General features: G+C 41.4%; 1 long non-coding RNA gene across 1 annotated transcript in view; it reads right to left on the reverse strand.

Moving 5' to 3' along the window:
- Window positions 1-731: 731 nt before the first annotated feature.
- Window positions 732-14,027, reverse strand: part of LOC113602879 (uncharacterized) — a 42,167-nt gene continuing 28,871 nt past the window's right edge. The window contains exon 3 of the long non-coding RNA XR_003424409.2: window positions 732-1,266. This is a non-coding gene — a long non-coding RNA (uncharacterized LOC113602879). The remainder of the gene's footprint in view (window positions 1,267-14,027) is intronic.

Below are 14,027 nucleotides of genomic sequence, written 5' to 3' on the forward strand. Positions count from 1 at the left end.
GAGAGAGGTGGGTACTATTATTAGTATCATTACACAGGTGAGCACACTTAAGCTTAGAGAGACTTTCCCGAAGTCACACAGCTACTGACTGACATAACCAGGGTACAAACCCAGAACTGCCTGACAATAGACCCCACGGTTACACCCCACTTCCTCCAGAAACACCGAGAGAGGCCAATCTGTTCAGCAATCGGCTTACCTAATTTAGGGATGTCTCTTACAATAATAGCAGTTTAGGTCAGTTTTTCTCCAACTTCAGCGTGCCTGCAAATCACCTGAAGATTTTGCTAATACACAGATTCTGTTCAGTAGACCGGGTGCAACAGATCTAGCTGATTCAGTACATTTCTGAATTTCTAACAAGCCCATGAGGCTGGCACCCAGCTACACAGAGTGGCAAGGTTTCAGGTTGGGGCACCCTGAGCCTCGACCTTGGCTACGCATCGAAATGACCTGAGGAGCTTTTAAAAATACCAAATGCCCACAATGCACCCCCCAGAGATTCTGATTTAATCGCTTGACAACCATTGGGTGAGCAATTCTCTTACTCACCAGCATTTCATTGTTTATTTGAGATGGGAATGATGAATTGTAAAAGGCCCTTGGCTGCATTCCTTAGAGGTGGAAAATAAGACAATAGATGAAGATGTGGTGCTCTCAGTCCTAGTCAGTTCCTTTTCCTGATACTGATTATTTATAACAATCTTGGAGGTGGGTGATGGGTAGACCTGTTACTCACACAGTGGTCTTTAACGTGAACAGCTGGAGCGAGAGCAGCCTGAGAGCAGCAGAACTGCTACCATCGTTTAAGAGCAGAGTATGACGAAATGTGTGATGATGGAGGTGACAAGGAATTACAATCAGAAACATCATCCTTCTACGGCATAGGTTTTGTTGATTGTCATTTTTTTGGTTGAGAGGATCTGAATATGGAAAACCTGGGGCCACTAAAATCTTAACTATGTCGAAACTTTAATCAATTACACGTAACAAGCAATGTATGGATCAGGTGTTCAATGATTGCATTTATTAAGAAGGAGCAATTGATTCCATGTTGGTGGATATGTGGCCATGGCTCTTTTTGGGGTTTCCTGAGAAGTGTGATCAAACCAAAAGGACTACAGATTATTAAATCCAAATCAATGTTGGTGCTGGCAAAAGCAAAGCATTCAGTGAGGGGGGAGAATAGTATCCTCTTTTCAGAAGATCTCAGCTTCATGTATTATTGATGCAAAGATGATCAGATAAAAACTGGAACTTGGCAAGCTGTCAAATAAAAAATGCAGAGTGAATCAAAAATTTATAAAACAGTATTGAGTTATTACAATTCTATTATAGACACCAGTAATCATTTTTACTGAAACAAACCTCTTATATGACTGTACAGCTGGGATGTTAGGATACAAGGATTTAGGACTTGACCTCATTTGGGGTGAGAATATCGCAAAATTAAAAATTAAATACGAAGAGTAAATGATTTAGTCATAGTTCAGTAGCAGATTGAATAAAAACAATAGAGTTCTTAAAAAATAATGGCAGTGTTTTCCTTCTTGGGCTACATTTTGCTGACTTCCTTGAAAAATTACTGGCATTAGATTCAGAGCAGGATGAATTGCTTTACAGAATCTGTAAACTTAATTTGTGCATGTGCCAAGCACGCGCACAATGCCAAGACACTGGGGAGGAAAAATGACTTGGTGAGATATTTTGTCACTTATGGATTTTCTTTTATAGAAAAAAAATCCCACCACTATAGTTTTATTAGCTATCTCCTCTTGTATAGGAGCCTTCTTCCTCCCTTCCTGGGACTGAAGCCCCAACAATGCCAGAAATATATTCAAGAATGGAGAGAGACGGCTGTCACCATTCCTAAATATTCAGAAGATAATTGCCAACCAAAGTTAGAGCATCTTGACATAAAACATCCCTTTCACTCCCAAGCCAATTTGCCTATCCAAATCAAATAAACAGCTATAATTATAAAACCACACATCCTGATACGTAGTCAGCATTAGGAAAATGACACCGAAAACGTTTGACAGCGAGGCCTGCTTTCTGTCCTTGGCTTTTTCTCAGTGTCTGGGCAGAGAACAAAGAGGATCTCTTGGAACTGAAAATGACTCAGAAGCAAGGTAAGTGTAGAGCAATGAGAAGCATCAGCCCTGGGTTTTCCTGCTTTGGGGCTGAAACTTAACATTGTTATTATTATTTGAAAATGAGATAACTTTGTCTTTAAGAAACAGAACTGATTCCACTTAAATGGACTTTCATCAAGAGGCAGAAAGGGGGAAATGCTTTGCTTAAGCAGACACAGAGCCGACCTACACCGTGACATGACCCACTTCAGTTCCACTGGGGATAAGAGTGTATGGTCAACTTTCATTGGACTTTGAAAGGCAAAACCTTCATGTGTGAATTACATATTGGCCAATTAGTCTTAATATTACAGGCTGAACACTTTACCTAAAGTGCCGACGTCAGGAATACCTGAGGGATTCATCAATCCCTATGCATAAAAGAGCACAAAAAAACTCAGCTTCTCTGCTATGACCTATGAATTATGTTGAATCATTATTTTTTGACTTGATGTTTCATTCATGTCACCGTGGCTGTTTTCAAGAACGTAAGGAAAATGCAAACGCAGGGAGAATTTTCATTTCCCACTGAGAACCAACTTTAAAAGGTTCCTATGACACTTGCATTTGTTTTGGGTAACTGGTTACATGCTCTGTTGTGTTCATCTTCCCAGGATTAGGGGTTAATGATGCAGTGTTGGCCCTCCCAGTCACTAGGCTGGGGAATTCAGCACAAACCAGAGGAGGGCTGGGAAGCCAGTGGGCTGTGACATCTCAGAGTGAGAACAAACTCACTGTTGAAATAGGCTTGTGTGTGTGGTGTGGTATGTGCCCTGCCTTGGGGTCTGGTCAGGAAGGCAGAAACCGCACCAAGTATTTCACACAAAAGGGATTTAGTACAAGCACTTGGGTCCATGGCTGTAAGTAAGGGGCACAGGTTCTTATGGACAAAGTATAAATAAAAATCTCCAGGGCAAAATGCTTTCAAACTGCACACAGGAGTTGGGTCAGCTCAGCCAAACACCCTGATTCGAACTACATTCCAGCCATTTGGATCGCCCGACTTGCTTCTGTTGGGAAGTATAAAATCTCTCCTCATTTCCTGTCGTCAATTGCAGCATGGAGTAGCTGAAAAGTGTTCAAGCAATTACTGGGCTTCACCAACTGGGTGCCTCTGGCCATAAGGGGCCTTTTGGGTTTGCAATAGCTCCGCTGTCATTTCCCTTCCTTGGCTGATCCTGGTACAAATTGCTGATGGCTCCAAGAGTGTGTCCTCTTGCTCACTGGAGGGGAAGTCAGGTTCCTACAAAAATGCTCTTTGCTTTTAGATGTGTGTGGTGCTGGTGGGGGTGGAAGGGTGGTGGTGGGGGAGGCTGGGGACAGAGGAGATCGCTCACCCACAATGCTAATCAAACCACCACTGTTGGTTCTGTTTCCTAATTATCTCTTAAAGTCATCCCCTTCCCTATTCCCATGAATGTTCCCACTATGTTCCTTTAGGCCATTTCATTGCTCAGCTTAAATTTCACAACAACCTCTTAACTGGTTCCTCTGCCTTCCACACAGACTTCTTCCTATCCACAGTTCTCCAGTGCAGTGATTCTCAACCAGGGGCAAACTGCTCTACCCCCACCCTTGCCCCCAGCAGCAGCAGACACTTGGAAATGTGTGAGAGCCATTGGGATTGTCACATAACTGGGGGCAGGGGGTGGGGGGCCATGCTGTCATTAAAGGAATAGGAGCCAGGGAGGCTGCATTATCTAGTGTTCTCATTTCCTACTGCTCGGGTAGTGAAGTACCACAGATTCAGCAGCTTAAAGCAACATCCATTTATTACTGCAAAAGTTATGTAGGTCAGAAGTCTGACAGAGGTCTAACTGGGCTCAAATCAAGGTTTCGGAAGGGCTGCACTCCTTAATGGAAGCGAGCTCCTCTTCCAAGCTCAGTAAAGTTGTTGGCAGAATTCAGTTCCGTGGGATTGTAGAACTGAAGTGGCAGTTTCCTTGCTGGCTATCAGCAGAGATCATTCAAGCTTTTAGGGTCTCCCATACTTCTTGGTTCATTTCTCCCTTCATCTTCAAAGAAAGTAATGGTGGATTGAATACTTTTCATGCCTTGCGTCTCCTACCACATCTTTCCCTGATTCTTCTGTCTTCCTCTTCCCTTCTAAGGGCCCATGTGATCAGATGGGGCCCGCCCAATCTAGGTAACCCAGGATAGCCTCCTTATTTTAAAACCCATAACTTTAATACTATCCATAAAGTCCCTTTTGCCATGTGCTATAACCTGTTCATAAGTTCTGGGAATTAGCACATGGGTATCTTTGGGAAGCCAGTAATCTGCAACCACAGCTGGAATGATCTCCATAGTAGAGAATTGTTCCACCCAAAATGCTACTAGCAGCCTCTTTGAAAAATATGGAGTGGGTGATTTTCCTAAAATGCAAATCTAATTTGTCTCTTTCTTGCTTTGAACTCCTTCAGGGAATCCTCATTGCCCTCAAGACAAAATCCAGGACAGAGCTTTAGCATGCCTACCAGAGAGTTCTCTACGATCGGGCATCTCTTCAACCCTAGTTCACAAAGGGCTCCACCTCTGTCTCACGGCTCCGGCCACAGTGAATAATTTTTGACCATCCTGTGTTCTCTTACCTCTCATTCTTTGGGTAGGCTCTTTCCTCCATCTGGGATGCTCCTCCCTTTAACTCTCACCCACTTCCTTTAACCTAATTCCAATTCAACTTTCAGATCTTACTTTAGACCTTATTTCCTCATGAAAGCCTTCCATGACCCTGCAAGCCTGTGTGAGGCAACACTCCTACATGCTCCCATAGCACCCACATGCCCATCCATACCATTTATCACAGGGCTTTGTAATATCTGGCCTGTTTATCATTCCTTCATCAACTCTAAGCTCTGAGAGGACAGGGATAGCGTCTGTCCTGTTTGTTGTTGTATCCATAGCACTTAGCTCACATCTGCCATATACTTATCTTCAATACATATTTATTCATTAAATAAAATTACTTGGTCATGTCTACTTTGATATAAAAGATACAGTAAATTTGGTTCCAACCCTTCTCTAATAGACATAATCATAGCAAAGTTGTGTTCCAAACTTTTACAGACAGCATTTCATCTGAACTCCATATCTGCATGAAACTATGATTATTATTATCAAATTGGTGTTACAGAGGAGGAGATCCAAACTCAGGGGGGATAAATAATTCCTCATAAAATTATGTGGCCCACAAGTGGCTAAACTAGGACCCAAGTCTGATTTCTGATTCCCAAGCCAATACCACGGTACCTTTCTGCAGCAACAAGTAGCATCTCATAGTTTATAAAGCACCATATCACAGAATCCTCCTATGTCCACTATAAGATAAAAATATTGATCCCTTTTTTAAACATGAGGAAAGAGACTCATTGAGCTTAAGGGACTAAGGTCACACAGTTAGTATGTGGCAAATTCAGAACTAGAAACCAGATGTTTTAAACCCATTCCTCTTACCCTAATTCTACAACCTCTGAACTGGGAAAATGGCAGAACTTGGAGGTTAGCAATTTGTTCTTAACTTCTTCATGTCATCATCTCACACCTCCATGCCTACGCACAACCAAGGAACTTAACCAATGAAAAATCTATTTGGACAAAAGGGAACTCTATTCATGAATCGTTTGCATATTATATATGAGGTGAAAAGAGAGAATTATATTATATGAATTTAACCTCCAAAGAGATGATAGGTGATAAATAATGGCAATTACCTTATGAACAAATATTGATTACCATAGTGATCAGAATACCTATATGGTATAAAATCTATCCTTGAGGTAGAGACATCTGTCACCACAATGTACCAGTCAGGACTCTTTTGGTTCCATCGTAACCAGCCTCCAAGACAGCCTCCAATAATCTTCACCTCTTAGTATTCATGTCCTTGTATAGTCCCCTCCCATACTGAATCAGAGCTAACCTATATGAACAATACAATACTGGAGAAGTGACAATGTGTGACTTCCAAGGCTAGGTCATAACAGACATTTGCTTCTCCCACCTTGGCCTCCTGGATTACTTGTTCTTGGGGAAGCCATCTGTCATGTCATATGAGCACAAGCAGCTCTGTGGAAAGGTCTGTGTGAAGAGTAAGTGAAACCTCCCACCAACAACCAGTACCAATGTGCCACCATGTGACACAGATCCTCCAGCCCCATTCCAGGCCTCGGGTGACTGTAGTGCCCACCAACATCTGAATGAACAAATCAATCCCAAGCCAAAATCACCCAGAAAATCTGCTCCTGAATTCCTGACCCACAGAAACTGGGTAATAAGATAATAAATGAGCATTGTTGTCTTCAGTCACCAATTTTTGTAGTAGTCTATCATTTGGCAATAGTTAACAATAAAGGCTGCAAGTGACAGAACCTTAATTTCAACTAGTTTTAAACAGTGTAAACGTTTAACCTATGTTCCTACAGGAAGGTTTGAGGGCATGTGGTTTCAAGGACAATGGAACCAGGGCCCCAAAAGATGCCAAAACACTTTTTCTTTATCTCTCATCTCTGCTTCTCTCTGCACATATTTTTAATTCTCTCAGACAGTCTTCTTCGATGTAACAGAAAACATGGCCACCAACATGATCAGGCAGTACATCTCACTTTCTCTCATCCCAAGTTCTAAAAGCTGGAAAGTGCTCCAAATGGCCAAGCACAAATCATATGTTTATCCTAAATCAAAGAATAGAGGCCAAGTTGATGAGATCCATAAGAATATGGCCATTTCCAGGGCACCTGGTTGGCTCAGTCAGTTGAATGTCTGACTTTGGCTCAGGTCATGATCTCATGGTTTATGGGTTCAAGCCCCACATCGGGCTCTCTGCTGCCATCACAGAACCCACGTTGGATCCTCTGTCCCCCTGTCCCCCCCACTCTCTCTCTCTTTCAAAAATAAACATTAAAAAAAAAAAGAATTTGTCCATTTCTATCCAAACCACATGATTAGGATGGGGCAGGGGGGACATTTCTTAGAAGCAGAATAGGATAAGTACAGTTTTCCTTGGAGGAGAACAAGAGGCCTACTCACTACTCATTGTATGTTTGCATAGGAGCGTGAGGACACGTCCATGGGTAACTAATTCTAATCCTCTGGTGACACTTGAAATCATTGTTTTCACATGTCTCTTTATCACCTGGCCATAAGGACAAGCTTCTCTCCTGCCAGGAAATCACATGAGCCAAATTTCCAAAGAGAAATAAATCTTGGGGGCACCTGGGTGGCTCAGTTGGTTAAGTGTCTGACTCTTGATTTTGGCTCAGGTCATGATCTCACAGTTCATGAGATTGAGCTCCTCATTGGGCTCTGTGCTAACAGTGTAGAGCCTACTTGGGATACTCTTTCTCCCTCTCTCTCTGCCTCTCCTCCACTCATGTTCTCTCTCTCTCAAAATAAATAAATAAACATTTTCAAAGAGAGAAATGGAGAAAAAAAAAAAAAGGAAAAAGTATCCCAAAGAAGCCCAGTATTACAAAATACTTTAAAAAAAGCTTTTCTGGAAAGCAGTGTGGAGGTTCCTCAGAAAATTAAAAATAGACCTACCCTATGACCCAGCAATAGCACTGCTAGGAATTTACCCAAGGGATACAGGAGTACTGATGCATAGGGGCCCTTGTACCCCAATGTTTATAACAGCACTCTCAACAATAGCCAAATTATGGAAAGAGCCTAAATGCCCATCAACTGATGAATGGATAAAGAAATTGTGGTTTATATACACAATGGAGTACTACATGGCAACGAGAAAGAACGAAATATGGCCTTTTGTAGCAACGTGGATGGAACTGGAGAGTGTTATGCTAAGTGAAATAAGTCATACAGAGAAAGACAGATACCATATGGTTTCACTCTTATGTGGATCCTGAGAAACTTAACAGAAACCCATGGGGGAGGGGAAGGAAAAAAAAAAAGAGGTTACAGTGGGAGAGAGCCAAAGCATAAGAGACTCTTAAAAACTGAGAACAAACTGAGGGTTGATGGGGGGTGGGAGGGAGGGGAGGGTGGGTGATGGGTATTGAGGAGGGCACCTTTTGGGATGAGCACTGGGTGTTGTATGGAAACCAATTTGACAATAAATTTCATATATTGAAAAAAAATGCTTTTCCTAGAAACTAGGGCCTAGATGATGAGAACGAGGAAATTAATAATAGATATAGTCTAGCAAGCACATGTTAGGCACATGAGGTTCCTGGATAGCACTTAATTTGCCTCATGTCACACAGGTGATAAATGCCAAAGTTAAGACCACACCTAGGTCTGCCTCTCACCAAAGTCCAAGCTCTTAATCACTACACAAAACACCAGAGAAAGGATCATACAAGCCCAAGACTTACTCAAGTTCATGTTTAGCACCTAAGCTAAAGAGAGGGAGAGCAAGGCAGTCTCAGCTCAAGATCCATTCTCCTATAGGTTCTGTATCTAGCTAGACCTCACCTCATCACTCCCCTGGGCTCCAGCTGGGAGAACCAAATTCCAGCCCAGTACTGCTGCTTTTGTCTAGGAAGCAAAGCAAGACCCAAGGCAAAGGTTTTCAGAATTTTGTCATAGCAAAATCTCTGCTTTTCATTGTCCTCAGAAATAAATATTGCTAAACCAGTTCCATCTTCGGGAGGTTCTCAGAGGCAGTTACATAAATTGAAAACCCATGTGACTTATTCCAGTTAGAAGTGGGCCACTCAGAACAAAAATGTTGAGCATTTTGCAATGGTCAGGGCAATCTGTAGTTGAAGAGACCATGCCTATTGCATGCCATCTGTGTCTTGGGACAGTCGACATCACCATCACATGGTTTCTTCATCTGAAAAATGGGCATAAGTCACATATCACGTAGAGTGATGGTGAAAACCAAGTAAGGTACCATCTGTGAAAACACCCAGCATGGTACTTGATAAATATTGGTGGAATTTTTCTTTCATCAACAGGGCTTTGTTTTGTTCTGTGTGCCGGTGCACGAGACTTTTCTCCTCAAGATTATAAATTCCTTATGGCAGAGACGCTCTCATTGCTGTTCTGTACCCTACACATCACCTATGAGCAGGTAGTGTTTGATGTGCTAATGCAGTAGGCTCCACAGGGAGCAAATTAAACCAGCAGGTAACATGCTTTCTGGCATGCTGCAATATGCCTTCATCTCAACCAGATAACAATAATGTGGATGAACACTTCAAAATTTGGACAGACAGATCTCCAAGTTAGCAGACTCAGTGACTATAAGAGGGAAGCCTATGGATACATGTAAATATTTTAATCCTACATGTCAAAAATAGTGTTCATGGGTATGAAAGTTCAGTTAACAGGACCTACCCCTCCATGCCTGATCTGGGCAATGATGCCCTCTCTCGAACCCCTTTGATCAGGAAACCCAATGTGGCCACATTGTAAGATACATGATCCCCCTAGCCCTAGTGAGATGTATATCGTTCATTGGACCAGAGACAGAAAATTATGATGCAACCAGGCACAGAATGAAGAACTGACCAATTAGATTCTTTCCCTTGGGAATTTGTCTTAGTCTGTTCAGACTGCTGTAACAAAATAGCATAGATTGAGTGGCTATTAAAAAAAACCACACACATTTATTTCTCACAACTCCAGAGACTGGGAAGTCCAAGGTCATGGTACTGCTCAGATTCTGGTGAGGACCCATTTCCTCATTGACAACTGTCTTCTCACTATAACCTCACATGGTGTAAGAGGAAAAATTTATCTGGGGTCTCTAATAAGGGTGTTAATCCCATCATGAGATCTCTACCTTCATGACCTAATCACCTCCCAAAGGCTTCACCTCATAACACCATCACCCTGGGGTGGTAAGATTTCAGAATATGAATTTGGGGGGACAGGAATATTCAGTCTATAGCAGAATGTGTATTTAGAAATACTGAGAAAATGAAAGAATGGGAGTTAAAACTGAAAGAATACCATTAGTAGGCATATTACAGTAGGGAATGAAGATTGGATCTAGTCAGCCTAGATCCTTATACCAGTTGGCAGTTCTGTGTGATCTTGGCCAAGGTACGTTATCTCTCTGCACTCAGTGTCTTCATCTGTAAAAATGGAAATGATAATAGAACCTGCACTGTGGCCCTAGTGTAAAGTTCAAAGAGTAAATGAATGTGGGAAGCACTTGGAATGATGGCTAGCATACAGTTAGCACCATGTAAGTGATGGTTAGCATTATCAGGTAGACTCCAAGACCAAGGCAAGTCCACGCCATCTGCAGGCCATTATAAGAAAGCAGAAACTGTGAGGGAACATAGGAAGCCAGTCAATACCGAGAGCATGTGCAGACAGAAGCCATGAATCACAAAGACCCCCCTAGCCCAAGAGAGAGATACACAGAGCATAACTTGTCTTCAAGCTGATCCTGCTCTAATTTCCTTAAAATAAACTCCCTGAAGCATGGGTCACCTGTCTGTTCTCTGAGCTAAGCCACATAAAGAACCTAAAATTTGGTACAAGAAGGATCCTGAATAAGCAGAAACATTGTGTCTTTCTGCTAAGAGGTTTGCAAAGGCTTGATGGAAATGACATATCCCAATTTTTTCAGTAAAAGAGAAAAGAATGAGGCTCTGGAAAAACCCCATCAGCATGCCCCTTACCTTGCCATGAATTTCTGGTAAAAACCCTAAGCTGGCACATATGAGCTCTCTACATCTAGCAAAGTGATAACCCTTATCAAGAGGCAGAGTCTGAAGCAAAGAATGTCTTGCAGCCCAGATAAGCTCCAAGGCGCTGGGCCAGGGTAATGGACCATAGGAGATGGAGCAGGGGTCTGCCAAGCTCAATAATACAGCATTGTTGCTGCACTGGAAAGTGTTTTCATTTACATTTTCAAGTGCAAAATATTTTCCCCTCATGCTTTGGCTAAATTAGGTAGTTAAAGTCTGTGAAGTGGCAGTAATTGGAAACAATGGATTTTATATTTGACATTTATTATTTTAGTGGAATCTGTTTTACATTTACATCAAACATCCAAGGACCCCTGCAGAAGTTTCTTCTGCTATTGCATTACCATTTAGTTCTAATAATGTACTTTGAATCCCCAATTCTTGATTATAATTATATCATTTCAGATGGAGTAAGAGATAAGGTAAAGATAAACTTTCCATGGAAATTGTACCCCTGTGCTCTCTTCTCCTTTTGTTGAACTTTCGTGAGCTGTTAATTCATTCAGTATATTTTTACTTAATTCTTCACAGTTTCATTTTATCCTGTAATTACTTTATATACTTTGGTCTTACTTCACCGAAGGGCTACTTAAGGACAAAGACCATGTCTTAAGCCCACATAGCACTTGCTTTGAATCCAAGCACATAAAAATCAAGGAATGTTTGGTTGACTGTTCAAAATATATTAGCGTAATAGGAAATTGGAGTCGATGCTAGGGGAGGAAACTGGAAGGACAAAATTCCAGCTGGATACAAGGAAAACTTATAACCACCCAAGGTGGATTAGGTTGATTTAGAAAGTGATGAATCCTTTTTTCCCAGTAGTGTTCAAACAGAAACTCAGTGACCAGAGTAATTCTTGACATAAGCCAAGAATTAATAGGTTTGGAGTCAGAAAGAATTGAGTTTGACAACTAGCTCCATACCCTAAAATATGTGGCCTTGGGCAAGTGACTTAATCTCCCTAAGTCTCAGTGTCCTCATCTTGCAATGGGGTTAATAGTCTAGAAAAAATCAGGAAACCTATCCGTGTAATGAACCAGATGTCCTGGGGGGCCACAGATATTCAGTGGTCCTTTCTTTCATGGTGGGGGAAGGTCAAAAAATACCATTTCATTCTTGACTTTGTTTTTTATTTATTTTTATGTTTTTAAATTTTTAAATTACTTATGTATTTTAATTTACATCTAAGTTAGCTAGCATATAGAGCGACAATGATTTCAGGAATAGATTCCTTAATGCCCCTTACCCATTTAGCCTATCCCCCTCCCACAACTCCTGCAGTAACCCTCAGTTTGTTCTCCATATTTAAGAGTCTCTTATGTTTTGTCCCCCTCCCTGTTTTTATATTATTTTTGCTTCCCTTCCCTTATGTTCATCTGTTTTGTATCTTAAAGCCCTCGCATGAGTGACTGACTTTAATATTTAGAGAAATATAGACTGAGCAAAGTTTTAAAATACAACTCAAAAATAGCCACTAGAAATAAAAATAGAATGTGTAACTTCCAAATCACAGGAGAGACTGAAAGTGACAGAAAACAAGGGAAGAAAATCTAAGATGACAGAAACTATATAACAAAATGGCATAACAAAAATAACCTATATCTATTTATGCAAATTGAAGTACTGGTGCCCAGAGCCATAGCAAGGACTTTACAGACCTTATCTCCTTTAGCTCTTTCAGTGTCCTAGAGGCTGGTGTTATTATTGTGCCCATTTACAGGTGAGAAAACTGAGGCTTAGGAACGAGGGAAATTGTTAAATTTATCCAAGAGCTGCCTGGAAATTGAATCCAAGCAGTCTGACTGCAGAGCGCCTACCCCTAAACATTACACCATCCTGTAGGAATAAAAGAAGGGTGCGTGTGTTTGTATGTCTCAATATGCTCACATATGTACATTGATAGGAAAGAATGAATCAAAAATAAATAAACATGTTAAACAGTGTTTATCTCTAAGTAGTGGGATTTTGAGGAATCTTAATTTTCTCTTTTACAGTTTTCTGTATTTTTCAAAATTTTTCTGCATTTAGTATATATTTTTATAGTCAGGGCAGAGGCTGTAAAATTTACAATAGATTCTCCCTCTTCTTGTTATACCAAGAAGCCTTAAGTCATGGTATAAAATTCTTGAGTTTTTCATGGGATTTATGTCCCTGGGGGGAATGTTTCCAAAGCGTTCTCATTATTTCTTCCAGGGGAGCCAGAACGAAAACTAGTAGACGCAGCTGTTTGTTTTGTTGTGTCTAGTCCATCCAATATGGATTTTAAAAAAAAAGAAGAAGAAGAAGGAGAAGGGAGGGGTTTAAGTCAGAGGAAAATTTCAACAATCCCTCATCCCATGCTGTAATTTGATTCACAGTAAAATTTTTAAAATACAGTTGTCAGAAATCCTGTAAGTTTTGAAGCTCTGCTGTAATGCATGTCTCATCTGAGGAGGTCTAAGAGAATCCCCAAATTCAGGAAAAGGCCACCCCAAAAGGCGGGATGTGAGAATACATGTCTACACACCAGTCATGTGGCCACACAGCAATACACTCTTCCCCAGAGTATTTCCATCCCATCAAACCACAGAAATTGCCAGAAAGGATCCTAGTGTTGAACTTAGCTTTTCTCTTTGCAGATGAGGAAACTGAGGTCCTGAAAGTCTGTGATCAGTTTGTCTCTAGCATTACCTCCCTAAACCAATCTACGGCTATGACTCGCCTGGATTCCTCCTGACTGATCTGACCCATACCCTCTCCAGCCACTCTCAAATCCAGTTACCACAATGCCGATCACCCCCCCCCCCACAGGTGCCTTCTATTTCCTAAAATAAAGAACAATGTTCTTTGTTTTTTTTTAATATTTATTTATGTTTGGGGTGGGGGGGGAGAGGAGGAAGAGAGAGAGAGAGTGTGAGCAGGGAAGGGGCAGAGAGAGGAGACACAGAATCCGAAGCAGGCTCTAGGCTCTGAGCTGTCAGTATAGAGCCTGACATGGGGCTTGAACTCATGAACCATGAGATCATGACCTGAGCCAAAGTCAGATCATGAACTGACTGAGTCACCCAGGCATCCCATATTCTTACAGTGTTTGACAAGTCCCCCCATAATCTGACCCCTATCCCTCCTTCATTATCTAAATTGTCCTCTTTAGTTCTCTCACCTCCAGCTGCACTGTTCTATTTTCCAAACTTTCCATTCTCCCTCCCACCAAGAGATCTTCACACATGTCCATTTCCTCTAC

Source organism: Acinonyx jubatus, chromosome B4, assembly GCF_027475565.1.
Source record: "Acinonyx jubatus isolate Ajub_Pintada_27869175 chromosome B4, VMU_Ajub_asm_v1.0, whole genome shotgun sequence".
In the NCBI taxonomy this organism is placed as follows: domain Eukaryota; kingdom Metazoa; phylum Chordata; class Mammalia; order Carnivora; family Felidae; genus Acinonyx; species Acinonyx jubatus.